This window comes from Scylla paramamosain, chromosome 20 (genome assembly GCF_035594125.1).
Source record: "Scylla paramamosain isolate STU-SP2022 chromosome 20, ASM3559412v1, whole genome shotgun sequence".
Lineage (NCBI taxonomy): Eukaryota > Metazoa > Arthropoda > Malacostraca > Decapoda > Portunidae > Scylla > Scylla paramamosain.
In genome coordinates this window covers 764,867-791,334 of record NC_087170.1, presented here as the reverse complement: position 1 = coordinate 791,334, position 26,468 = coordinate 764,867, and the positions used below count along the sequence as shown (strand labels likewise).

Below are 26,468 nucleotides of genomic sequence, written 5' to 3'. Positions count from 1 at the left end.
AGGAAGTGTGGGTAGGAGAAGAGAGAGAGAGGCAGTGCATTGTGGGGGAGGAAAAGAAGGAAGGAGTGAAGAGGGCATGGGAGGGAGGGTGTAGGGAGACAGTTGGTTGGGGTAGGGAGGAAGAGTGAGAACGGGAAGGAAGAAAGTGATGGTAGAAATAAAGTGATATAAATAACATCACCGTCCATTCTCTCTCCTCAAACCAACTGACCTAACAACCCATTGCAAAACTATTCCTGCTGTGCTAACACCCATACCTGCATGGGGCCCTGTGTGGCTCAAACTATCAAGGGAATTAAAGGTAACTTGGCAACAGTGCTGACGTCACACTAGTCAGCTCTCAGGCAGGAGTGGGTGTGCTGTGTGTTGTGTAAGTGTGAAGACGTGTGTGCTGTGCTGCCTCGCGTGTACTGCTGTGTGTTGTTCTATGTGGGTGTAGTGTGTGTGTGTGTGTGTGTGTGTGTGTGTGTGACTCTGGAAACACTGGCCATGCGCTGGAGTACAGAAGACGTGGGTAGTGTTGTGTTGTGTTAGCTAAGGCGGGAACACAGTAGGAGTCAAGAAACAGCCTGTGGGAGTGTTTACTTCCGTGCATCGACCAAGAGTTAAAATCCCCGAACTTCCTGGATGTTCACAGTATTCCTTCAGTTCACGCTGGTGAGTACCGCACGTGTGTGTTTTTCATGATGTGGAAAATACTCTGCCGCGTCTAGCTAGTACTGTACCTACGCCATCTTGCCCCTTGTTTACTCGTTAATCTTGCACAGAAACGTGATCTAATGAGACTTAAGGTGGCGCAGCCAGTCACAATACTCATAATTTGCGAATTTAGTTAGGAACAAAAATTTTTTTTTTTTTTCATTCGTTTATATCCGTGATGTGCAAGTCATGCAAGGAAAAAAGTAACTTGTTTGAGAGAGAAAAAAAAAAACGTGTTATTGTCGTGGCACGTGTGTTTTAGCGAAGACAAAGAAAAGGGGAGCATTACGAAGTTGCCATCAATAGGAGGAGGCAGTAGACACCTGCCGAAACGATAATTACTCCCAGTGAGGTCTAAAGCACTGTTCAGGGGGTGCTGTGAACTTATCATTAAACCCAGCTGTGACCTCACTGAACGTTTCCCTTTGTGTCTCACAACACAAGGGGGTAGTCACAGCCTGCCCTCTAAAGACAACTCTCTTCCTCCACACAAAACTACAAGCACCTAATAACACACACACCCTTCACTCCAAAAATTTTAAAATCATGGCGACTCCTACACCAGCCTCGGAGTCCCCATCTGGGGAGGGGACCATAAATGTCCCCAGGTCGGACTGCCTTTCCGTCGACGACCCTAAGTGTCTTGACACCCCCCTCAACTTTTTCTTCATTAACTTCTGCAACATTCGCGGTCTAAGATCTAATTTTCAATCTGTAGAACACCACCTCTCCTCTTCTAAACCTCATCTTCTTTTCCTCACTGAAACTCAGGTGTCTGAGGCAACTGACAGTAGCCCCTTTTCTGTTCCCTCCTACTTTCTCTATCCTCATTTTCGATCCAAAGCTGGATGCTGCGTTTATGTGCGCAATGACTTAACCTGCTCTCGTGCCCACGCTCTTGAATCTTCCGAGTTTTCCACCATCTGGCTACGACTACAGAGTCATTCTCATACTAAATTTATCTGTGCTGTATACCTCTCTCCTAACTCCTCTGACTATAAGAAATTCTTTGACTACTTAACTTCCAAAGTGGAGCACATTCTGACCCTCTTTCCTTTTGCAGAGATCTCCATTCTTGGAGACTTCAATGTTCACCACCAGCTTTGGCTTTCCTCTCCCTTCACTGACCATCCTGGTGAACTAGCCTACAACTTTGCTATCCTCCATGACCTAGAGCAATTGGTGCAACACCCTACTCGTATTCCTGACCGTCTTGGAGATACGCCCAACATTCTTGACCTTTTCCTGACCTCTAATCCTTCTGCTTATGCTGTCACCCTTTCTTCTCCGTTGGGCTCCTCCGATCACAATCTCATATCTTTATCTTGTCCTATCACTCCAATCCCTCCTCAGGATCCCCCTAAGCGAAGGTGCCTCTGGCGTTTTGCCTCTGCTAGTTGGGGGGACCTGAGGCGGTATTTTGCTGATTTTCCTTGGAATGACTACTGCTTCCGTGTCAGAGACCCGTCTTTGTGTGCTGAGCGCATAACAGAGGTGATAGTGTCTGGCATGGAGGCGTACATTCCTCACTCTTTTTCTCGTCCTAAACCTTCTAAACCTTGGTTTAACACAGCTTGTTCTCGTGCTATACATGATAGAGAGGTGGCCCACAAAAGGTACTTAAGCCTTCCTTCACCAGAATCTCATGCACTTTATATTTCTGCCCGGAACCATGCCAAGTCTGTTCTCCAACTAGCCAAAAACTCCTTCATTAACAGAAAATGTCAAAACCTTTCAAGATCTAACTCCCCTCGTGATTTCTGGCATCTAGCCAAAAATATCTCCAATAACTTTGCTTCTTCTTCTTTCCCTCCTCTACTTCAACCAGATGGCACCACTGCTATCACATCTATTTCTAAAGCTGAACTCTTTGCTCAAACCTTTGCTAAAAACTCTACCTTGGACGATTCTGGGCTTGTTCCTCCCTCTCCTCCACCCTCTGACTACTTCATGCCTCGTATTAAAATTCTTCGTAATGATGTTTTCCATGCCCTCGCTGGCCTAAACCCTCAGAAGGCTTATGGACCTGATGGGGTCCCTCCTATTGTTCTCCGAAACTGTGCCTCCGTGCTTGCACCTTGCCTAGTCAAACTCTTTCAGCTCTGTCTGTCAACATCTACCTTTCCTTCTTGCTGGAAGTTTGCCTACATTCAACCTGTTCCTAAAAAGGGTGACCGCTCTAATCCCTCAAACTACCGTCCTATTGCTTTAATTTCCTGCTTATCTAAAGTTTTTGAATCTATCCTCAACAGGAAGATTCTTAAACATCTATCACTTCACAACCTTCTATCTGATCGCCAGTATGGGTTCCGTCAAGGCCGCTCGACTGGTGATCTTCTGGCTTTCCTTACTGAGTCTTGGTCATCCTCTTTTAGAGACTTTGGTGAAACTTTTGCTGTTGCCTTGGACATATCAAAAGCCTTTGATAGAGTCTGGCACAAAGCTTTGATTTCCAAACTACCCTCCTACGGTTTCTATCCTTCTCTCTGTAACTTCATCTCAAGTTTCCTTTCTGACCGTTCTATTGCTGCTGTGGTAGACGGTCACTGTTCTTCTCCTAAATCTATTAACAGTGGTGTTCCTCAGGGTTCTGTCCTGTCACCCACTCTCTTCTTATTATTCATTAATGATCTTCTAAAACAAACTTCTTGTCCTATCCACTCCTATGCTGATGATACCACCCTGCACTTTTCCACGTCTTTTCATAGACGTCCAACCCTTCAGGAGGTAAACATATCACGCAGGGAAGCCACAGAACGCCTGACTTCTGATCTTTCTAAAATTTCTGATTGGGGCAGAGCAAACTTGGTATTGTTCAATGCCTCAAAAACTCAATTCCTCCATCTATCAACTCGACACAATCTTCCAGACAACTATCCCCTCTTCTTCAATGACACTCAACTATCCCCCTCTTCTACACTGAACATCCTCGGTCTGTCCTTTACTTATAATCTGAACTGGAAACTTCACATCTCATCTCTAGCTAAAACAGCTTCCATGAAGTTAGGTGTTCTGAGACGTCTCCGCCAGTTTTTCTCACCCCCGCAGCTGCTAACTCTGTACAAGGGCCTTATCCGTCCATGTATGGAGTATGCTTCACATGTCTGGGGGGGGTTCCACTCATACTGCTGTTCTAGACAGGGTGGAATCAAAAGCTTTTCGTCTCATCAACTCCTCTCCTCTAACTGACTGTCTTCAGCCTCTCTCTCACCGCCGCAATGTTGCATCTCTAGCTGTCTTCTACCGCTATTTTCATGCTAACTGCTCTTCTGATCTTGCTAACTGCATGCCTCCCCTCCTTCCGCGGCCTCGCTGCACAAGACTTTCTTCTTTCTCTCACTCCTATTCTGTCCACCTCTCTAACGCAAGAGTTAACCAGTATTCTCAATCATTCATCCCTTTCTCTGGTAAACTCTGGAACTCCTTGCCTGCTTCTGTATTTCCACCTTCCTATGACTTGAATTCCTTCAAGAGGGAGGTTTCAAGACACTTATCCACCAATTTTTGACCACTGCTTTGACCCTTTTAGGGACTGGCATTTCAGTGGGCATTTTTTTTTATTAGATTTTTGTTGCCCTTGGCCAGTATCCTTCCTACATAAAAAAAAAAAAAAAAAAAAAAATCAACACACGTGTTCCTCAGCAAGGGATGTGGTTAGTAATTCCGTAAGGTTCTGGTTAGGAAGGCCGCAGTAAGACATGCAAGGTACGGCCTTCCTGCGGGCGGTAGGATAGATTACGTTTGTTCTCATTAGTGTTCACTCAGTTAAGTTATAATATTTTCCAGTAAAATTTCCCTCGTGTCTGTTTTCCTTAGATATTTGTTTGGTTTACCCATTTATTTAATTGTTTATTTCCCATAATACAGACACAAGGCACTCATGCACTAGTGTTGCAATACTTTGAAACAACACGATAAACAACCACCACACACTCAAACACCGTCCCCTGTCTTCCTGCGCCATGCTCGCCCATCCCTCCCTCTGCCCTGCCTCCCCCTGCCTCCCTCCACCCTGCTTCCTTCCTCCCCTCCCTCCCTCTGCCCTGCTACCCTCCCCGGCATGGTTTCCCCACCACACACATCCCAACTACTTCCCCCTCCCTCTCTATTGCTTGTTTTACCCTCCCTATCTTCCCCCTCCATCCCCAAGAATATTGTTTTATTTATTTATTTGTTTTTATGGGGGAAGTTTGGAGTTGTGTTATTTTTAAAGTGTGTGTGTGTGTGTGTGTGTGTGTGTGTGCAGCCGTACAGAAATATAGTTACAGTAAATGTTTGTTTTTTTTAGTTTTCCTTTTTCGATTTAAATCTTTACTATCCCTCTCATTTTACCTTCAAGACTGGAATTTAGTACTGAAAACGAGTAACGGTTTTTATGTAGTCCTTTCCGTGTGTGTGTGTGTGTGTGTGTGTGTGTGTGTGTGTGTGTGTGTGTGTGTGTGTGTGTTTGTTTGTGTGTGAGGTCGAGAACATTTTCTGTCCAAATGTAAGAAATCAAAAAAAAAAAAAAAAGCTCCTTAAGTGACTCGTTTCCTGCCGCAAGTTTCTTCTTCCGACCCGCAGCTCATGTGGTGGAAATTTCGCGTAATTGCTTTGTTTCTTTAACATTCCTGTTTGTGTGTGTGTGTGTGTGTGTGTGTGTGTGTGTGTGTGTGTGTGTGTCGTAGGGGGAGAGAGAGAGAGAGAGAGAGAGAGAGAGAGAGAGAGAGAGAGAGAGAGAGAGAGAGAGAGAGAGAGAGAGAGAGAGAACATAAGAACATAAGAAATAAGGGAAGCTGCAAGAAGCGACCAGGCTTACACGTGGCAGTCCCTGTATGAAACACTCCTACCTATTTCCATCTGTTATCCCCATCCATAAACTTGTCTAATCTTCTCTTAAAGCTCTCTAGTGTCCTAGCACTAACTACATGATTACTGAGTCCGTTCCACTCATCTACCACTCTATTTGAGAACCAATTTTTTCCTATCTCCTTCCTAAACCTAAATTTTTCAAGCTTGAACCCGTTATTTCTTGTTCTACCCTGGTTGCTGATCCTAAGAATTTTGCTTACATCTCCCTTGTTATAACCCTTATACCACTTAAAGACTTCTATCAGGTCCCCTCTTAACCTACGTCTCTCTAGAGAATGTAAATTTAACCGCTTCAACCTCGCTTCGTAAGGAATACTCCTATACGATATATATAGATACGTTACAAACTTGTTAACCAAAGACTAACAAAACACTATTACCACCATCGTGAAGTGCTTGACTCATAATCGGTGGCAAACATTTGCGAAGATCACGTGATCAGTGAGCGGCAATTACCTTCGCATAGCCAAAGTGATGCACATTATTCATGGCGACGCTTAGCAGCAGCTGAGGGATGGCGGGATGTCGACGGTCGGAGCTCCACCAGTCATCTCATTAACGTTATTTCCACTCGTGTCTCATTAACTTTATCTCCACAGGAATACTAATGTGTGATTAACCTCAATGCCCTCCCTTTCATTGCGATAACCGACAATTTTCAGCACTAAAAGCACTGTATGAGATCTTTACAAACACTTACATCAACTCATCCACGTTATTTCCACACGATTATCTGCTCAAGAATATCATTATGGGATTAACCACAATTTCCTCCCTTTCATTCCTTTAACCAACAATTCACAGAACTTCAGCCACTGCAGATCATCACAAACACGTACAGGAAAGAAAAGAGGGAATACACGAGCTATCCAGAGTTTAGCCTATATAATGTTTAGAGATGGCTGTAGAACAAAAGGGATCATCTGAGTGCTTTGTGATGAAGGGAAGGTGTACCAGATGACAGTGAGAGGGTTACGTCAGCAAGCTTGTGTGACGGGAATATGAAGGCAGTTGATATTAACTAGTCATTGGTGTTGAAATATGAATAAGTTTGGCTAAATCTGCCCCGCCTATCAGTCACAGAGCTTTGGTGTGGCTGGAATGTGGAGACGGTAGATAATTACAACTCACTTGTGTTGAAATATGTATAAGTGTGACTAAATGTGCTCCACCAATTAGTCACCAAGCTCTTGTGTGGCAGTGATGCGAGGACAGTGCCCACTCACAACTCATTACTGCTGAAATATGAACAGGTTTGGCAAAATCTGCCTGTCAGTCATGAGTCTTTCCTGTGGCAGGAATGTGAAGGCAGTGCACATTCATAATTGGTGTTCAATCACAAATGCGTCTGACGTAACTTGTCTTGCCAGTGTAAGTCGAGAAGCTTCTGTTGAATTGCAATTGTACATTCTTAAATCATCACTGTAGTATTACGAGTAGCTTGTGAGTAGGTATGGCGTAATGATAGTCCACTGATGTAGTATGACTAGTGTTCCCTTGTATTGTGAATTGGTAGAGTCTTGTTTTAATGCAGAATAACCACCATTTATTTATTTTATATTATTGTCAACCATTGAAATCTCGTTAGCAGTCTAGTGATGCAGGATAATCAATATTTTTTCTATTATTCTTAAATCGTTAGGTTCTTGTTGATGTTCTATTAATGTGGTATGGCCAGTGTTTTTTTTTTTTATTATTGTTAATCATTAAACTCTCCCTTATATTATATTGATGTAATATAACCAGTATTTCTTTATTATTGTTATTGTTATTTTTTCTTTGTTATTCTGTTATTCTTAATCGTTAGACTCTTGTGATACTCTGTTGATGAAGTATGGCCAGTATTTTTTTATTGTTAATCATTAAACTTCTCTTTATATTCTACTGATGTTGTAAGACTGGTATTTTTTTTTTTTTTATTGTCATCGTTAAACTCTCCTCAGTATTCTCTTTCTAGTCTGGAAACGACAAATTTGGACAGACCTCGCTTCTGTTTTTGACGTTGTTACGGTTTTCACTTCCGGCGTCCCCCTTTTCTCACAGAGGCCATTTCTCTTTCTCAGCGGAAAAATGCAACTTGAAGTCCACCACCTGAAGGCCGCTGAACGCCCTGACCAGAGCGGCAGCTGGGTGAAGTACTGCCGCCCCGCCGCCGCTGTCTGGGAGTGTGCTGCCTTTTGGATCAAAGTAAGTGTTACTTCTCGTTCTTTTCAGATGGAATTCTTGTGGTTATTCAACATGTAATAGCCAGAGGGGATGGTGGTGGTGGTGGTGGTGGGGGAGGAATAGATGTAAATTGCAATTCCTATTCACCTGTTCATTTTTGGTGAGTTATTTATTTATTTTATTATTATTATTATTATTATTATTATTATTATTATTATTATTATTATTATTATTATTATTATTATTATTATTATTTTATTTTTTATTTATTTATATTTTTTATTTATTTATATATATATAATTATTTATTCATTTATTTATTTATTCATTTTTTTGTGTGAGTTGTTTTGGGATTTAACTCGCGTGGTTATGAGAAACACGTAATGGCCACGGTAGATTTTCTTGCTCAGAAAGAGAAATGCGCAAAAAAGCTGGAACTGTGATTGTTGTTGGCGTGCACTTGTAACTCTTGTGATAAAGACCAGTGGTATTTGTAAAGCTTTTCAGTTGCAAGTCGCGTGGCTCAATAAGACCTTCAAAAGACTGGATTTGTGCTACTGGGAAAATACCTCAGCTCAGTTCAGTGTACTTGCCTTTTATTGGATACGTTCCTGTTTCTGGTTCTGCTGAAGAGTCGTGTGGACATTTAAGAACATGACGTAACTTGTGTCGTGGCAACCCAGGCTAAAAAAGAAGAAAATACGGTAGCAGTGCTTAGCTATACGTGTATCGATTTTTTGACAGTTACCTTTTATTTTTAGAACACTTGAGTTGAAAGTCGCTGGTTATTTTTCGTGATAATCGAGGAAAACAAACTATTATTTATTGCTGTACCAGTGCCTAGCCATATGAGTGTACCAGTTTTTTGTAGAATCACCAGTTTTATTTATTTTCTTTCGTTCCATTGAGTTTAAAGTCTTCTAGATATTCAAACAAAACACTGACATATATTGCAACGGCAGTGTGCAGCCATAGGAATGTATCAGTGGCTGCCTGTTATTTCTGGTGCCACGAAGTTGAAAGTCCTTTGGTTATACAAAATAAGCAAAAAATAAATAAATAAATAAATAAATAATAGTAATAATAATAATAATAATAATAATAATAATAATAATAATAATAATAATAATAATAATAATAATGATAATATATTGCAATACCCGTGTTGAGCCACATGAAAGCATCGGTTGTAGTACAGTTGTCAGGTATTTTTATCTCCCATTGCGTTGAGCGTCCTGCAGTTATTCAAAACACGTGAGGGGTGGCTCGCGGTACTCCGTCAAATAATATACATGAATAGCCGCTGCGGTTTTTCCTTCACATGAACGCGTTGCCGCGCGCGATGCATCTGACAGAGGAATGGCTCTGCCCAGCATGTGAAGGCGCCTGACGGCAGTTTGCTTCTCTTTTTATGATGCTGAGTAGCTGTCGAATGCAGAAACGAGTACACACACACACACACACACACACACACACACACACACACACACACACACACACACACACACACACACACACTCAAACCAACTTATTCAGTCATTCAAACACGATGCAGGGAACATAGGAGGATTATCCGTTGCAAGTTTTAGTCCTCCTCCTCCTCCTCCTCCTCCTCCTCCTCCTCCGAGCCTTCTGCTATACTGTCCTGTCTCTCTTCCCTGTAGCTAATTAGAAGTAGTTACCAAACAGCCTTGCAAGGACCAAAAGGTCTGTTGCTGTTTGGCTTTCCTTTGTATTCCTTTGTATTCCTCCTCCTCCTCGTCTCTTAATCTCCCTCTGCCTTCCCTCTCTTCTGGCCACTCACGCCAACTCAGCGATAATTCAGCCAGCCAGTTTTACCTGTAAGTTGCTGGTGAGTCAGGAAATAAAGAGGAGTGTTCAGGTGACGCGTTGCTGCAAGGCTGAGTTACCTTCCGCTGCTCATGGAGTATAGAGTAATCAGTCAAAGTACAGATACCTTGCTGGGAATTAGTGCTGGATGTTCCTGAGTGTCCAATTAGTACATTTATATATATATAAACAAAGATGATTTTTTTTCAATGGTCACTTGTATGAAGTAATTATTAAAGCATACATACATATATTTATACTTTAATTCTGAGCTTGTATTAGATAACTGTTGAATCACACATACGTACATACAGACAGGCATACTTAAACATATACTTTCAATTCAAGCTTTCATCAAATAACTATTAATTCATACATACATACATACATACATACATACATACATACATAGACTAACACAAACTCCTCCCAGGTATCCATACAGTAAGCGGTGAACACAGACACACACACACACACACACACACACACACACACACACACACACACGCACACACACACACATACACAAAGCTGACACGAGCCCAATACACGCATTCATACACTCCACTATACACACATACACACATACACACTCACACATACACACACACACATTAGGGTGGAGCGCTTTTTAACTTTTTTTGAAATTCTTTTCTAGCTAGTACGGAAAAGGTGCCAATTGGTGAGGAAAAAGTGTTCAAATAATTTTTCAGTGGGACAACATTTTCCGTCACCGCCAGCTCAGCAAAGTCTGAAAAAAAGCGTCTTAAATTAGTAAACTTCACATAATACCCCATTTCTACAATTTATTGTGTACTGTTTGTGGCTAGTGTGCAATATTGTCTTCTATATAAGTAATAATAACATACTAAATCTGGAAGCTGTATATATATATATATATATATATATATATATATATATATATATATATATATATATATATATATATATATATATATATATATATATATATATATATATATATCTTCTGTCCCCGCAATGTGCTTGGAATAATAATAATAATAATAAAATGTGTTTTTCAAGACAAATTTTTTAAAGTTTCCGAAAATAAAATTCATCGAATGTTTCACATGGCTGGTTCCTAAGTTGTTTCATATCACTTTAACCTCATTTGTGTAAAATTTCGGCGAGATTGGTTAATATCCTTTGTTCCCGCCACGTCACTTTTATATATGAATCATTTGTATTTATTCATTATATATATATATATATATATATATATATATATATATATATATATATATATATATATATATATATATATATATATATATATATATATATATATATATATATATATATATATATATATATAAATGCAAGCAATGTAAAATTACAACCATTCCTCTCGTTGTTTTTTTCTCTTCTTTTTTTTTCTTTTTTGGTGGTTGAAGCATATCTAGAATACATATAAAAGCACACCTCTTCGCCTATTTTTTTATTTACATATTGTAACTAAAAAAATAGGCCAGAACTCACCACAAGGAGGTGGATGTGCATCGATTTCCACGTTGTCTAGCCCAGCCACCCTAGCATTACTGGATTTATTTATGTTTCGTATTGTTTTTTTTTTTTTTTGTGTCAAATTTATGAATATTCTTCCTTGACTTCAATGTGTTCATAATGAATCCATCTCTTTCTGATTCTCCGCAAACATGTTCTGAAGCTTCTGTTACTAATTTAATGAATCTTTGAACAGTTTGTGTGTGACAGGGAATATCTCTATGGTGTGGTGATGCCATGCTTTCTGTTTCAGTAAGTTCTGTTATTTCTTCCTCGCTCATGCTCTTTGTCAATGGCGTTTCTATTATTTCTGTGAATGTACTGGACTTAAAATCTAACTCAGGAATTTGAAAACTTCTAATTCCTGATTTGACTGATGTTCGAGCCTTCAAAATTCTGCGCCACCCCAGCTCTCTGACAACCTTCTGGTCGTCGTTCATCATTGGAAGTAACATGCTCTCTGGATGGCCAAAGTACGCATTTCTCTGAATTACTGGATTTACTATCGCTTGAATATTTGCATCCATCTTTGCAGCTCTTCTAATAGTGTCATGAAGGTGTTTGGCTTCAAAAATAACATGATTCGCATTTAATTTTGAACCACATTGGTACATAAACCTCCATTATGTATCTTAATATTGATACCAAATTTTCTGTGGGATTTTCTGTTGCCATGTACAAGCGAAGAATTCTATTCGCTGTAGAGATGCAACGAGAATGCGCCATTTTACCAGGATTGCGATGCATTAAGGATACTCCACAAACCCCAGGGGAAACACCTCTATATGCTTCAAGCAAATACTTCTGATCACAGCTTAAATCTGAACGGTTGACTTCGCTGTTGATCACTTCTGCTTGAACGGGTTCAAAGTCAATAATTGATAAATTTTCAGTTAGACAATTGTGTTCCAATTATAGCAGCAAAGCCTCTTGGTCTTGTTGTAGGCCCATCCAACTTTAGTATCAGATGCCTCAATGGCAATTCATTAGCATGCAGTTGACACACAAACCATTGTAATGGTCTTTTAAGTTGTTGTTCTAAAAGAGAAATTATGCCATTCCTTCTGCCAGTACTTACAACAGTGCCATCACAACCTACTGCCAGAACTTCAGGAATAATCATTTTGTCATTCAAAAAGACAATAATTCCTGAAGCAGTTGTCTGCGAATTTCCAGACGACACAACTATGTAGCCGAGGTATTCAGAGCCAGGCACCTTGACACAAGTTAAATGTTTGGTCATTACTCGTTTGGCAATCTTATTCTCTTTTTAACCTGGGACAGAGTTCTATCTTTTCTTCCATCGAAGAATATGCTGAGGGCCATTTTTTGATCAGTCTCATGATGTTTTCTTGTCTCAAGTCTCTTTTTTTTTTTTTGTCGACCTCGACGAAATTTACTTGGGTCAACAATTTCTGAGGCATCTTTGGAAGATATTATTCCAGTATCTTGTAAAGTAGCACTAACTATACTTGCTGCAGTCCTGTCTGAAACTCGTGACCTGTCACAAGCCAATGCAACTGATGGTAATCTCAAAAGATTAGTTCCACGTGGATTTTTGTCTGTTTTGTCTTCAAAATCAGAGTTATCATCTGTTGTTGATGTAGAATCTGATTCTGAAAACGAAGCTAGAGTTGCAGTACCACTCGTCGATGGTTCTGCTTTGTGTTGACTTCTTTTTTCTTTCCTCTGTAATGTCTTCGTCAGTTCTATAGTTGTTGTTTTGTCAATAGCTCCTATGGCCATTTTTCTGTTGCTCCTTTGATAATTTAGGAAATTTAGTTTCCCGCTGCGGGACCTTTCTAGCTGCCTCACATCACCAGTTGTTTATGGCACATTTACAAGCTGCAATGTCAAAAAGTTTTAAGCTCTCTTCTTTGAATAATGTTGCTTTATTTATGAAACTTGGTTTGTCCATCCTCTTAGAGGAGTAACCCTTCATCAAATTGTTGCACTTGTTGGGGTAGGTATCTAACATTGCACGAGGGCGCCTTGAACAAAGAGTGGTATGGAAGCTGACTTACTTATTTCTTGTAACTGTTCGTTGACAGACTTGGCAATTTTATTCTAAAGTGGATGTTTTTTGTTGTTTTCAAATGTACTCTCTCCCATAAACACGCTTTCATGACATCTTCGTACGTTGGGAGGCATCTCTTACTGAACTGGCAACGATTCCAGAAAACAGGGCAAGTAAATGCTTGTCTCGTATTCTGTAAAAGAGCTCATCACTTCATAGACGGTCATGCGTCTCTCCCCTCTGAGCTCTACTGGGAATCTAACATCTAACATATTGGCTGCAGAGTGCAGACTCCCTGAGATCACGTGATCCGCAGCGGTGTAACACCCCTCCCCTTAACCATGGGGCGAGGCTATGAAGGAGACTAAGCTAGTGACTGTGTGTGTGTGTGTGTGTGTGTGTGTGTGTGTGTGTGTGTGACTCAACTAGTTATGTGATCTTCTGTACTGAACTCAGTAGATTTTAGTGATTTAGTGAAATATTCATTGTAGTATTCTTGCAATGGACATCACTTGCAATATCTGTATATAATTAATGAATATAATCACTTCAATGTAAAAGCGACGTGGCGGGAACAGAAGTTATTAAGTAATCTCTCTCAAAGTTTACACATACAAAAGTACAAGTGACATAAAACAACTTAGGGACTGCCCATGTGGAAGTTTGTAGTTTATTTTGGGGAATTTTTAAAAATTTGTCTCGAAAAAAATCGATTATTTTTTTCAATATTTCAAGCATAATGCGGGGACAAGATATACCTATACAACTTGCAGCTTTAGCATGGTATCAATATACAACTAGAAGGAAATATTGCACACCAGCCACACACATTTCATAATGAATTGTTGAGATGGGGTATTATGTGAAGTTTACTAATTCAAGACGCTTTTTTTTCAAACTTTGACGGGCTGGCGGGGACAGAAGATATTGCTACACACAAAAATGCTCTGAACACAATTTTTTTTTTTCTCACCAGTTGGCACCTTTTCCGCACTAGCCATAAAAGAACTTCAAGAAAGGTAAAAAAAAAAAAAAAGCGTTGCACCCTAAAACACACATGTAAGTAGGTGCATCAGACAAAGGCATTTATCACAAGCATTCTTTTTACTCAGCTGTGCGTAAATTGTGGGCATTATTTGTCTTACTTTGCGTGCACCAGAGGGTAATATTGTGCCCTAACTGTTAATGTTGTCATTAATTGGGGCTACAGTGTGTGTGCTGCAGAGAGAGAGAGAGAGACTAAATCGACAGTTTTTCTCTTCATTCCTACGCTCATCACTCCCTCTCTCCATTCATCACTTTCTCATTCCTTCCTTTTCTCCTTCCCACACTCCCTCCATCTCTCCCTCCCCCACTCACTCCCTCATTCCCTCCATCTCTTTCTTCTTCACTCCCACCCTCCCTCCATCCCTCTCCCTCTCCCTTTCTCCCTCCACCCCTCACTCTGTACATATTGAGGAAAGTGAACAGTATCTGAAAGGTCACTCTTGAATATTTCCCTAGCGTGCTGCGTTGCTTCGCTCTGTTAAGTATTACGTTTGTCTTGCCTCCCTTTGTCTTTCACGCCCATTGGCTTGCCGCCTTCAATAAAAACATGAGGTGCAAATCACTTTCTCCAATGGACCATCAAAATTATATCAAGAATTTACAAGATCATACGTTCATACATTCATTCATATCTTAATACTCCTTGCTCAAGAAATACCCCTACTCAACGAATTGATTATATATATATATATATATATATATATATATATATATATATATATATATATATATATATATATATATATATATATATATATATATATATATATATATATATATATATATATATATATATATATATATATATATATATATATATATATATATATATATATATATATATATATATATATATATATATATATATATATTCCATCATTTATTCCTCTTTCGTCTCTTGTTGAATGAACTAAAAACAATCATAAGATACAAATAGTTATGGTGGGATAAAAATAAACAAGACGAATAGGAGTGTTAGGGAGAGACACAGCCATCATACATTCACACATTCATAACCCGACGCTCCTTGTTCAATAAAATAGATGTAAGAGAAAAATAATTTTCCTGAATTAGCAAATAAAAAAGAAAGGAGTTTAAAGAAGGATTATTTACCCATCATACATTCACACACTTATTCATTCATATCCATTCCTCTCCTAATTAAATAATAAAAAAAAAAATTAATAAATAAGCTATAAATACTTAACCTGAACGAGCAAATAAGGACATGTGACCCTCATATAAACATTCACATATTGAAGACCCGGCGCTCCTTTCAAGTCAAGTCAGGACCGCGACCCCAAAATTCCCCAGGCGGCGTGAGCCCGGGAGAGGCGTCCACACGCGGCGGTCTGCATTCTGGCAAAGTTCTGAAGTGGAAAACAACAACAATGTTCTGCTTGGAGTTTGAAGAGACGCTGCCGAGTGGATCAGATCAGGTGGAGATGTGGGTACGTGAGTCGGGTAGCATTGGTGGTGTGGGTACACTTAGATGGGTGGTTTGAGGCTGGTGTGAGTGGTGTGAGCATTGTAAAGTGGGTGTGAAGAATTGGTGTGCCTGGTGTGGGTACCTGAAGTGGGTGTTTTGGTTGGGGTGGATGCAGTGAGGTGGGTAATGTGGATGCAGTGTGCACAGTGAGGTAGATAAAGTGGCTGCCATGACACAGTGACAGTAATGCTGTGGCTGACGTGGCGTAGATAATGAAAAGTGGATTGAATTGGTGGCTTTGGTACAGTGAGGTGGACTAAATGGCTGGCACGATAACAGTGAGGTGGATGCTGCTAGTATGGTGCAGCAGGATGGGATGGTGGCTGACGTGGCGTAGATACTGAAAAGTGGATTGAATTGCTGGCTTTGGTACAGTGAGGTGGACTAAATGGGTGGCACGGTAACAGTGAGGTGGATAGTGCTCGTATGGTGCAGCAGGATGGGAGTTGTACTCAAGTGTTCTGTCTCGCTGGGGTGGCGTGGCACGACAGACAGCTGGCACAGATAATGAGCGTCAGATAAGCCCTTTGTTTTCTGCCTAGGAATTATGAAATCTCCCTGTATTTCACTGTATTCTGATGGAGTTTTGCCAGACACATTAATCAATATTACACGTCTAAGAATACTAAAAAAATAAATAAATAAATAAACAAATAAAAAAATAATACGTCCTTTTTTCAGGCTAGGAATGATAGAATGCTTTTGTGTTCTCGGTATCCTAATTCTGACCAGAGACACATTAATTGATATTTCACACGTAGCAATATAAAAAGTGCAGTATATTATAAGCCTAAGAAATAATAAGGCCTTTCTTTCTGCCTAGCAATTATAGAAGCTCTGCATTTCACTGTATCTAATTCTGAACAAAGGCACATAAGTCGATATTCCGCGCATAACAACACAGAAAAAAGTACAATATATTATAAGCTTAAGAAACAATAAGCTATCAATTGTCCAAAACTAAAATGAATAAAATAAACAAATAAATAAAATTCATCAACTTTAAAACTTCATTTCCTTTCTCCTCCACCTCACAGTATTTCTCTCCACCTCTTACTTCTCCCTCACTGCAACCACCACCAGAACCACCCCCGCCCCTTCTATGCCCTCATCCCATCGCTTCCAGCACCCTTCCCTCCCCTCTCCCCCTTCCTCCCCACTCCTCATTTACCCTCCAATCAGCCAGCTTCCCTCCTCTCCCACAGTTTACTGTCTCCCCTTTCACCCTTTTAACCCTAAGTACTGTTTGATTCCACTTACCTCCCTCTACACCCTTTCCACAACCTCCTCACAATTTACCACCTGCACCCCACCTCCACCTCCACTTAGCCCTTTCACACCTCCTCCACTTGGCCCTCACACCTGCAGTGTCCCACAACCTCTATTACAGTGAGTTATAGTGAGTGATTAAGTACTTTATCTATCCTTTCATTATATTTCCCTCCTATTCGTCTTTCTTCCTTTTTTAATTACTTTATTTTTTTTTCGTAAGTAACATTTTTGTTTTAATTCAATCTCTAAACCTTCTTTTTTCTATTTGTTTTTCACTCTTCTTTTTTTTTTACATAATTCTTTTCTTTGTTTTCTCCTTTTTAATTACGTTTTCTTTTCGTAAGTAACGTTTTTCTCTCCTAATTCAAACTTTAAACCTTTATTTTGTTTTTCTATTTCCTTTTTCCTTCTCTACTTTTTCTTACATAATCCATTTCTTTCTTTTCTCCCTAATCTTCCCTCCCATTGTTTTTTTTCTCACTTTTCCTGTGTTTCCTTTCAGCAAATAACTTTTTCTGCTAACTCATACCCAAAATATCTTTTCTTCTTACTTTCCTGTCCTTATTCTCCGTACGTTTTCTTCCTTACAATGTCATTTTCTCCATCTCCATTGAATCCTTAATCGTCTCTTCCATTCATCCTTTTTATCGTAAATAGCTTTTTATTCCACAAATTTACATCTTAAACTTTCCCATTCATACCGGAGCCTTGGCTTGGTATATTTTCTTCCCTACATTGCCCATTTGTCTAGTTCCATAACCTTCCCTTCCATTAATAGTTTTAGTCAACAAGCTTTTGCTTTTAGTAACACATCTCTAAACTTTTCCCTACACCGTGTTCCTTTTCAGCCTACATCCCTTCACAAACTGTCCTGTTCCCCACCTCCAACATCTTTTAACCCTCGTTTCCTCACAAAACCTTTCAGGAGAAACTATTCTTACTCCTGCAAATCAAACAAAGACTCGAGAACGTTCTCTATTATCTTCAGGAGCCTTCCGTGTACTGGTATCCGAAACGTGACTGGGCGATCAAAACCTTTCCGGGCGATTCACAGTTTTAGCGTGGAGTGAGTGAGGGACAGGGAGGGATGGGGCGGAAAGAGAGGAGGAGGAGAGCTCAACTTTTTATTCACGACCACAGTTACCAGCTCAGGTAGGCTTAGGAGAGGAAGCAAGCGTACCAATCCTCTTTCTCTGTGATCCCACATTACTACCTAACAGTCTAGTAAGGCTTCATAGATTCTCTCTCTCTCTCTCTCTCTCTCTCTCTCTCTCTCTCTCTCTCTCTCTCTCTCTCTCTACGTGTTTTTTTTTGTGTAGCCTTTTGAGTTAATATTTCTTTTTAAAAGTTGTTTGTGCCTTATTACTAGATGTATTACTCGTTTTCGTTTGTTTCTTTATTTTCTTATGTTTTTTTTTCAGTGTTTATTATTTTTATTATTTTGAAAATGTTTTGTTGCCTCGTTTTTTTTTTATTTTTATTTATTTATTTTTTTTTTATATAAATGTTGGTTGGTTTATTCCTGCATGTATTATTCGTTTTCTCGTTCACTTCATTTTTTTTTCCATTGTATTGTCTGTGTTTATTTTATTTGTGCGTTTTTGATAATTTGAAAATGTTCGTTGTCTCTTTTTTTTTTGTGGACTTTTTTTTTTTCATGTAAATATCAGTATGATTTTCTGTGGTTTGTCGTTATTTTGTTAGCATCTGTGGTGCTTGTGTTGCGTTCCCTTTGACTGTAAAATATGGCAGTTTCTTTCAGTACCTCGCTTTTGCTTGCAACTCTATTTGTGTTTCTCTCCAGCTTCATAGTTTTGTAGGATTTTTGTAACCTTGTTCCTAATATCTCTCAGGTTGCATTATTTAGCATTATTCTGTAGCATTAAGTGGAAATTGATAGAAAATGTATTTCATAAAGCCAACCCAGCTCGCGGGTGAAGTATTGTTTTATAAGCAAGTATTGTCAGTGTGCTTATTTACAAGCGTTTGAATTATGCAACCCCGCCTCTGTCACATCGCCATGTGGTGTGTGGCGGCGCTTGCTAAATGATGTATATGCTTATGTGAATCACTTATGCATGACTTGCTCCGCCACGGATGCCGCAGCCTAACACACACACACACACACACACACACACACACACACACACTTGGCAAGTCTGTGATGTAATTCTCAACTTGTTAGTTTTAATCACTTGACTTGGTAACTGCTCTCTCTCTCTCTCTCTCTCTCTCTCTCTCTCTCTCTCTCTCTCTCTCTCTCTCTCTCTCTCTCTCTCTCTCTCTCTCAGAATATTTCCTTTTGACATTCATGCATGGAAATGAAAAGAAATCATCGTGGTTATGTAAAAAAAAAAAAAAAAAGGTTGGAGAATGTTAGTTTGTCCACGAGTTAACCAAAACAATGGTGACGAATGAGGCTAAGCTAAAAACATGATCTAGACAACATTTTACCTAGCTTTAGACACAATAAGACTGTGTCCATCACCTCAGCCCGTCGTCCTCGACCTCACCATCAACACAAGCCTGCCGCCCGCTTTCCTCACATCCTGCGCAGCTTAACCAATCTTGTTCTGCTCTTAACCAGTTATGTTGTGCATTGTCTTATTGATCAGGTTAGTGGATGTGATGACTTTGTAATACTTGTGAGTCTCTTTAATTTTGTTTCCTTTTTCATGCAGGAATATGTGTATGAGTTCAACTTTGCCTGTAACTTTTGAGTGGTTTTGTTACACGGGTAACAAACATATATAATGCATCCCTGGAGCAGGGATGCATTATATATGAGTGAGTCATGAAGGAGTGAACACACTGGCTAGTTGCACTAACTGAAGGTGGACAGAACAGTGACTTAACAGGTGAAAACATAAACAGGCAAGGAGTGTACGAGTGAAAGGAGGGAAAGAGAGAAGACACTGGTCCACTCTTGTGACTGGTGGCGATCGTGGGATAAAAAGGTGACACACCCAGCCAAAATCAAACTGAATGTTCTTGTTGCTGGTTTTTGCATGAAGCACAACTTTTTCATAATCACACAAAATGTCTGAACAAATTGAGAAAACCTCTACTAAGAAGAAAATGAAGAAGGGCTCCCGATTCCTCCGTGCGCTGAAGAAGCTCCTGTGGTGCTGCTGTTGCAAGGCGCAGCAGCAGGACGAGGAGGCCGAGGAATACGTTGTAGTTGAAAGCCCACGTCAGGATGAGGGAGAGAAAGTCGATGTGTGTGAGGAGAGTGGCAGCCTGGCTGACAGCGGCTCGGAGACGGCCCAGTCACTGCAAGTGACTTGCGGACAGTCTCCTGAGTGCGAGTCGGCCCAGAGCTTGCCTGAAGAATGCGTGGCGCTGGAAGAGTCCCTAGACTGTGAAGCGGTGGTTGATGAATCCTTGATTGAGAGCATTTATGCTCTGATTGAAGAGCCTCTGAAGCCATCAGCGACAGAGGCCCTAAAGTGTGTTGAGGCGATGCCTTCACCGTCCGAGGAGCAAGACAAAGCTGAGGGGCAGACAGAGCGCTGTGCTGCAAAACGTCGGCGACGCAGGAAGAAGAAAGTGCGACACGAAGAGGAAGACATTGGTGGCGAGTGGCAGTTGGTGTGTAAGAAACCAAGACGGAAGAAGAAGGAGACAGTCATCCAGGAAGCCATCAAGCCCTCTGAGCCACAGCGCGTGTCCCGCAAGTCCAAAAAGCCACGACGGAACAGCAGATGCCCTCAGGACGACCGTGACCGAGTGCGTCTGTCGTGGCAGGAGAGCACAGAGGAGGTGGCGGTGCCGGTGCCGCCAAACAGACGGCGTCACGTCATCGGCACGCGGGGAGACACGATCCGTCAGCTGCAGCAGCAGTACCCCGCCGTGCGTGTGTCAGTGCCCCTCCCGCAGGACCTCGAGTCCCGGGAAGTAATTATCGAAGGACCCAAGACACAGGCTGACGCCGTGGCGCTGCAAATTACCCTCCGCCTGCAGGCAATAGAGGAGAAGCTGCGCGAGGCAGAGCAGCTTCGCCAGGAGAGAAAGAGAACGGTGCTAAAGGTGGAGGTGGCACCAGACATGCGGCGCCACGTGGTGGGTCCTCGAGGCGAGACGCTGAAGAGGCTGGCACAGGAACACCCCACCGTCAGGGTGACGGTGCCGCCCCCCAGCGACACTCGGACCACCAGTGTGAGCATTAAGGGGCCACGCAATGAGGCAGCCGTTGTCGCAGACTGTATCATGGCCTGTGTGCAGGCTGCAGCCCAGCGGCAGCGGCAGCGGCAGCCCAACAAGGGAAAGCAGTGAGGAGGCAGCGCACTAACTACTGCACCCCGTCATTACAAGGACATGACAATTACAACACGCTAGACTAGTTAAGGCTTAGCTAGGTTAGGTTAGGTTAGGTTAGGTTAGGCTAGGTTTAGGTTGGGTCAGGTTTAGTCATACATGTCGAGGTATCTTTGTGTGGGAATAACAATGAAAGTGTTTCCTAGAATATCTAGTGACTAGTTTTGGAGCGACAGTCGGCCGTCATCACAGGGGAGCGCATATACTGCCATAAGAAAAATGCGACCCGTCCTCACATTCAGTGAAATAGAAAATAAATTAATTATAATAGATAATATAAAATAAAAAAATCAAATGTAATAGAATAGATAAAAAAAAAATACACTTAATAAATAAGAGGAAAATGTAATAAAAATAAGAATAAAATATTATTACATAAAATGAAAATGCAAATGAATAATTGGAAATTAATAAATAAATATAGATAAATATAATAAGTAAAATATAATTTTAATTGAAATAGAATATAAGCAAATGAAATTAGTTCAACAAATCAATTAATAAATAAATAAATTTATGAAAATAGATAGATAAACAAATAAATATGTAATCAATGAATAACAATAAATAAATGATAGAGTAAAAAAAATAACAATCAATATTTAAAAAAGAATGGAAAGAAAGTGCGGAGTGACACGTGAGAACATGTTGCGCTGCACTGAGGAATTGCTGTGAACGGTAACTGAAGAAAGCACAGCGTGTTACTCTGGTGTTGTGCAAGAGAAAGACTCCCTCCACCCACCACGGCCTGGGTGTTGCCTCCTCAGCCTTTGGTGTGGCTCAGGCAGAGACGTGGCGCCGCCTCCCTCAGTCTGCCGCCACGACCGTCACCACTCGGCCGCGTCCAACTCTAGTGATGGCACTTCCCAAACACGACGGTCGCCTGGCGCTCTCATCTCTTGTGCGTTTCCTCCAGTACGTTTAGAAAATGAAATAATTCACTTGCTAAAAACTCTACCTTGGATGATTGATGGCTTGTTCCTTCCTGTTCTCCACCCTCCGTCTACTTCATGCTACCTGTCAGGATCCTTCGCAATGATGTTTTCCATGCCCTCGCTGGCCTTAACCCTCGGAAGGCTTATAGACCTGATGGGATTCCTCCTACTGTTCTCCGAAACTGTGCCTCCGTTGTTCAACATTTACCTCTCCTCCATGCTGGAAGTTTGCCTGCATTTAACCTCTTCCTAAAAAGGGTGGCTGTTCTTATCTCTCAAACTACCTTTCCATTGCTTTAATTTCCTTCCTCTCTAAAATATTTTTTTTAATCTATCCTGAACAGGAATATTCTTAAACATCTATCACTTCACAACATTATATCTGATCGCCAGTATGACTACTGGTTCCGTGTCAGGGATCTGTCTCCGTGTACTGAGCGAATAACAGAGTTAATAGTGTCTGGCATGGAGGCGTACATTCCTCGCTCTTTCTCTCTCCTAAACCTTCCAAACCTTGGTTTAACACAGGCTGTTCTCGTTCTGCACATAAAAGAGAGGTGGACCACAAAAAGGTATTTGAGCCTTCCATCACCAGAATCTCATGCACTTTATATTTCGGTCGGGAATCATGCCTAGTCTGTTCTCCAACTAGCCAAAAACTCCTTCATTAATAGAAAGTGTTAAAATCTTTAAAGATCTAACTCCCCTTGTGACTTCTGGCACCTAGCCAAAAAAAACATATCTAAAACTTTGCTTCTCCTTTCCCTCCTCTATTTCAAGCTGGTGGCACCACTGCCATCTCATCAATTTCTAAAGCTGAACTCTTCGCTCAAACCTTTGCAAAAAATCTACCTTGGATGATTCAGAGCTTGTTTCTCCCTCTCTTTCTCCCTCTGACTACTTCATGCTATCCATTAAAATCCTTCGCAGTGATGTTTTCCATGCCCTCGCTGGCCTAAACCCTCGGAAGGCTTATAGACTTGATGGGGTCCCTCCTAGCTGTTCTCCGAAGCTGTACCTCCGAGCTTGCACCTTGCCTAGTCAAACTCTTCCAGCTCTGTCTGTCAGCATCTACCTTTCCTTCTTGCTGGAAAGTTGCCTACATTCAGCCTGTTCCTAAATAGGGATGACCGTTCTAATCCCGCAAACTACCGTCCTGTTCCTTTAATTTCATACCTCCCCTAAGTTTTCTAGTCTCCCTGCAACAGGACGATACTTAAAAATCTATCACTTCAGAACCTTCTGTCTGATCACCATTATGGGTTCCGTCAAGGCCGCTCTTTCCTTACTGAGTCTTGGTCATCCTCATTCAAGGATTTTGGTGAAACTTTTGCTGCTAGCTTAAGACATATCAAAAGCCTGTGATACAGTCTGGCACAAAGATTTGATTTGCAAACTACCCTCCTACGGCTACTGTCCTTCTCTCTTTAACTTCATCTCAAGTTTCCTTTCTGACCGTTCTATTGGTGCTGTGGTAGACGGTCACTGTTCTTCTCCTAAATCTATTAACAGTGGTGTTCCTCAGGGTTCTGTCCTGTCACCCACTCTCTTCTTATTATTCATCAATGAACTTCTAAACCAAACTTCCTGTCCTTTCCACTCCTACGCTAATGAAACCACCCTGCACTTTTCCACGTCTTTTCATAGACGTCCAACCCTTCAGGAAGTAAACATTTCATGCAGGGAAGCCACAGAACGCCTGACTTCTGATATTTAAAATTTCCGATTGAGGCAGGACAAACTTGGTATTGTTCAGTGTTTCAAAAACTCAATCCCTCCATCTATCAACTCGACACAACCTTCCAGATAACTATCCCCTCCTCTTCAGTGACATCCAACTGTCTCCCTTTTCTACACTGAGCGTTCTCGGTCTATCCTTTACTTCTAAAGTAAACTTTACTTTATTTTTAATTTACTATCCTTTACTGTCTTAACTGCAAACTTCACATCTCATCTCTAGCTAAAACAGGTTCTATGAACTTAGGCGTTCTGAGTCGTCTCCGCCAGTTTTTTTCTCCCCCACCCCCTTACCAGCAGCTCACTCTGTACAGGGGCCTTATCCACCTATGTATGGAGTATGCTTCACATGTATAGGGGGATGTTCCACTTATACGATTCTTTTAGACAAGGTGGAATCAGGTGTTTTTTGTCTTGGCAACTCCTCTCCTCTAACTCACTGTCTTCAGCCCCTCTCTCTCTCTCTCTCTCTCTCTCTCTCTCTCTCGCAGTGTTGCATCTCTTGCTATCTTTTACCGCTATTTTTATGCTAACTGCTCTTCTGATCTTGCTAACTGCATGCCTCCCCTCCCCCCATGGCTTCGCTGCACAAGACTTTTCTTTCTCTTACCCATATTCTGTCCACCTCTCTAATGCATGCAAGAGTTAACCAGTATTCTCAATCATTTACTCTTTTCTCCGGTAAACTCTGGAACTCCCTTTCCACCTCTGTATTTCCTCCTTCCTATTTTTAAGCGGGAGGTTTCAAGACACCTATCCTTTAATTTTTGAAGACCACTTTTTAACTGTTCGGGGACCGGTACCTCAGTGGCCTCTTTTAATTATAATCTTGTTGCCCTTGGCTGGTGCCCCTCCATAAAAAAAAAAAATAAAATAAATAAAAATAAAAATAAGAAATATTGTAACAAAAAGGGAGGCAGACAGAAAGGTGCGAAAGGTGAGACGGAAGGGAAGGAGAAAGGGAGGGAGGCACGCTGGGTCAACACCTCGCGGCTGTAGTCTCGCGAACGCGAATTTACTCAACCTACACGAATACTGAGGTGTGTGTGTGTGTGTGTGTGTGTGTGTTTGTGTATGTGTGTGTGTGTGTGTGTGTGTATGTGTGTGTGTGTGTGTGTGTGTGCGTGCTTTTCTGTGCCACTTTTGCACTTCCAGTCTCAAGCATGTTTACAAGCAACTTTCCCTCAAATTGCTTTGTGTTTGATCAATTCATACGTTAAATATTACAGCGTCAATTGTAATCATCTCATGTCCACTCATCGTCTTGCTTGCTTTCATTCCTTGATTTCTTACTGACCACCATGAATTCTGATCAATTTGTTATCCACGCAAAAAGAACGGAAAAAAAAAAATGAAAAGGGGAAATACTGATATTCCAGCTTACACTTGCAAATGTCCCTACGTGTTGAAAACAAGCAGATAACAGCTCATAGTATTATTTGTTTATGATTCAACTGTTTATGCATTTATTTTCTTAAAAAGAGAATTATATGAAAAACTGAATGTTTCACACTCCTTACGTAATTAACTAAATTAAATTAAAAAAATAAAAACACTACATTTATGTTCACGACAATACTGCATTCACTAGTTACGGAAATGAAAATATCACATCACGTCCAAGTGACTGAACAAACAGAGCCAAACAGGCGGTGATATAACATGGAGCTGAGAACACAACAATAATTAATGACCGTTCACTTGAGGAAGGCAGTATTAGGAGAGGATAACAGCGCTGACTAAATTCTACCAGGATGGGTGAAGTCAGTAATTGTCTCGGTGCTATCACAACACATAATTTCACCATTATCCCAAACCTGGGTGATGATGGTGCTGCCTCCCACGCTGTTGGTCAAGGAAATCCTCTCCTTGAATAGTAAGGAAGCCGAAGTCAGACAAGTACACACAATAAGGCATTACATAGAAAAGAAAAACTTGTTCATATTGAGTGACTGACTGACTGACTGGATGACTGATTAATAGATTGACCGACGGAATGTGTGACGACAGGATTATAAACCACCACCTCACACAAAAAGACAGACTTTGCTAACCCTTTGACTGCTGCAGCTTCTTAGCTTCGTATAACAGCCTTGCATAAGTTTAAATGAGGATTTTAAAAGATTACTGTCACATCAAAGGTTGCCACCGAATATCTCATAGAACCTTTTACTGTTCGTTGTAAGCAAAACTGTGCAAAGTTGCTTGAGTAATATCACGTGTGTCATCAGCAGTCAGAGGGTTAAGAGATAAGACAAAACAACAGGAAACGCCAAACAAAAATAAAACAAGACTCTCATTTCACAGTGCCATTCTAATCCTTGTCAAAATGCAGTGCAGATAACGCCAGCGGAGGATACAGCCTCGCCCACACGTTCTCGTATATCCCTTGAAAGACGACCCATACCCTGACGACACGCCCGCGCCACTGACGCCGCAGCCGCGCACCAAGTAGGGGAGGCCGGGCTAAGTTGGCAACAGTGGTAAGTTGGCACATTTGAAGTAATTTCAGCGGTGGTATTCACACCAGCTAATCACCTGGAGGGGCTTCACTCACCAACATGCAGCCACGTTAGAAGGTCGC

General features: G+C 41.0%; 1 long non-coding RNA gene across 2 annotated transcripts; it reads left to right on the top strand.

The window, feature by feature from the left end:
* The first annotated feature begins 353 nt into the window (after nucleotides 1–353).
* Nucleotides 354–26,468, top strand: LOC135110728 (uncharacterized). Of its 2 annotated transcripts, none has more exons than XR_010273387.1 (3): nucleotides 354–657; nucleotides 7,614–7,737; nucleotides 26,220–26,468. It is a non-coding gene; the product is annotated as an uncharacterized LOC135110728 (long non-coding RNA). The 2 variants fall into 2 exon arrangements; XR_010273388.1 differs by lacking the exon at nucleotides 26,220–26,468 and adding an exon at nucleotides 10,205–10,435.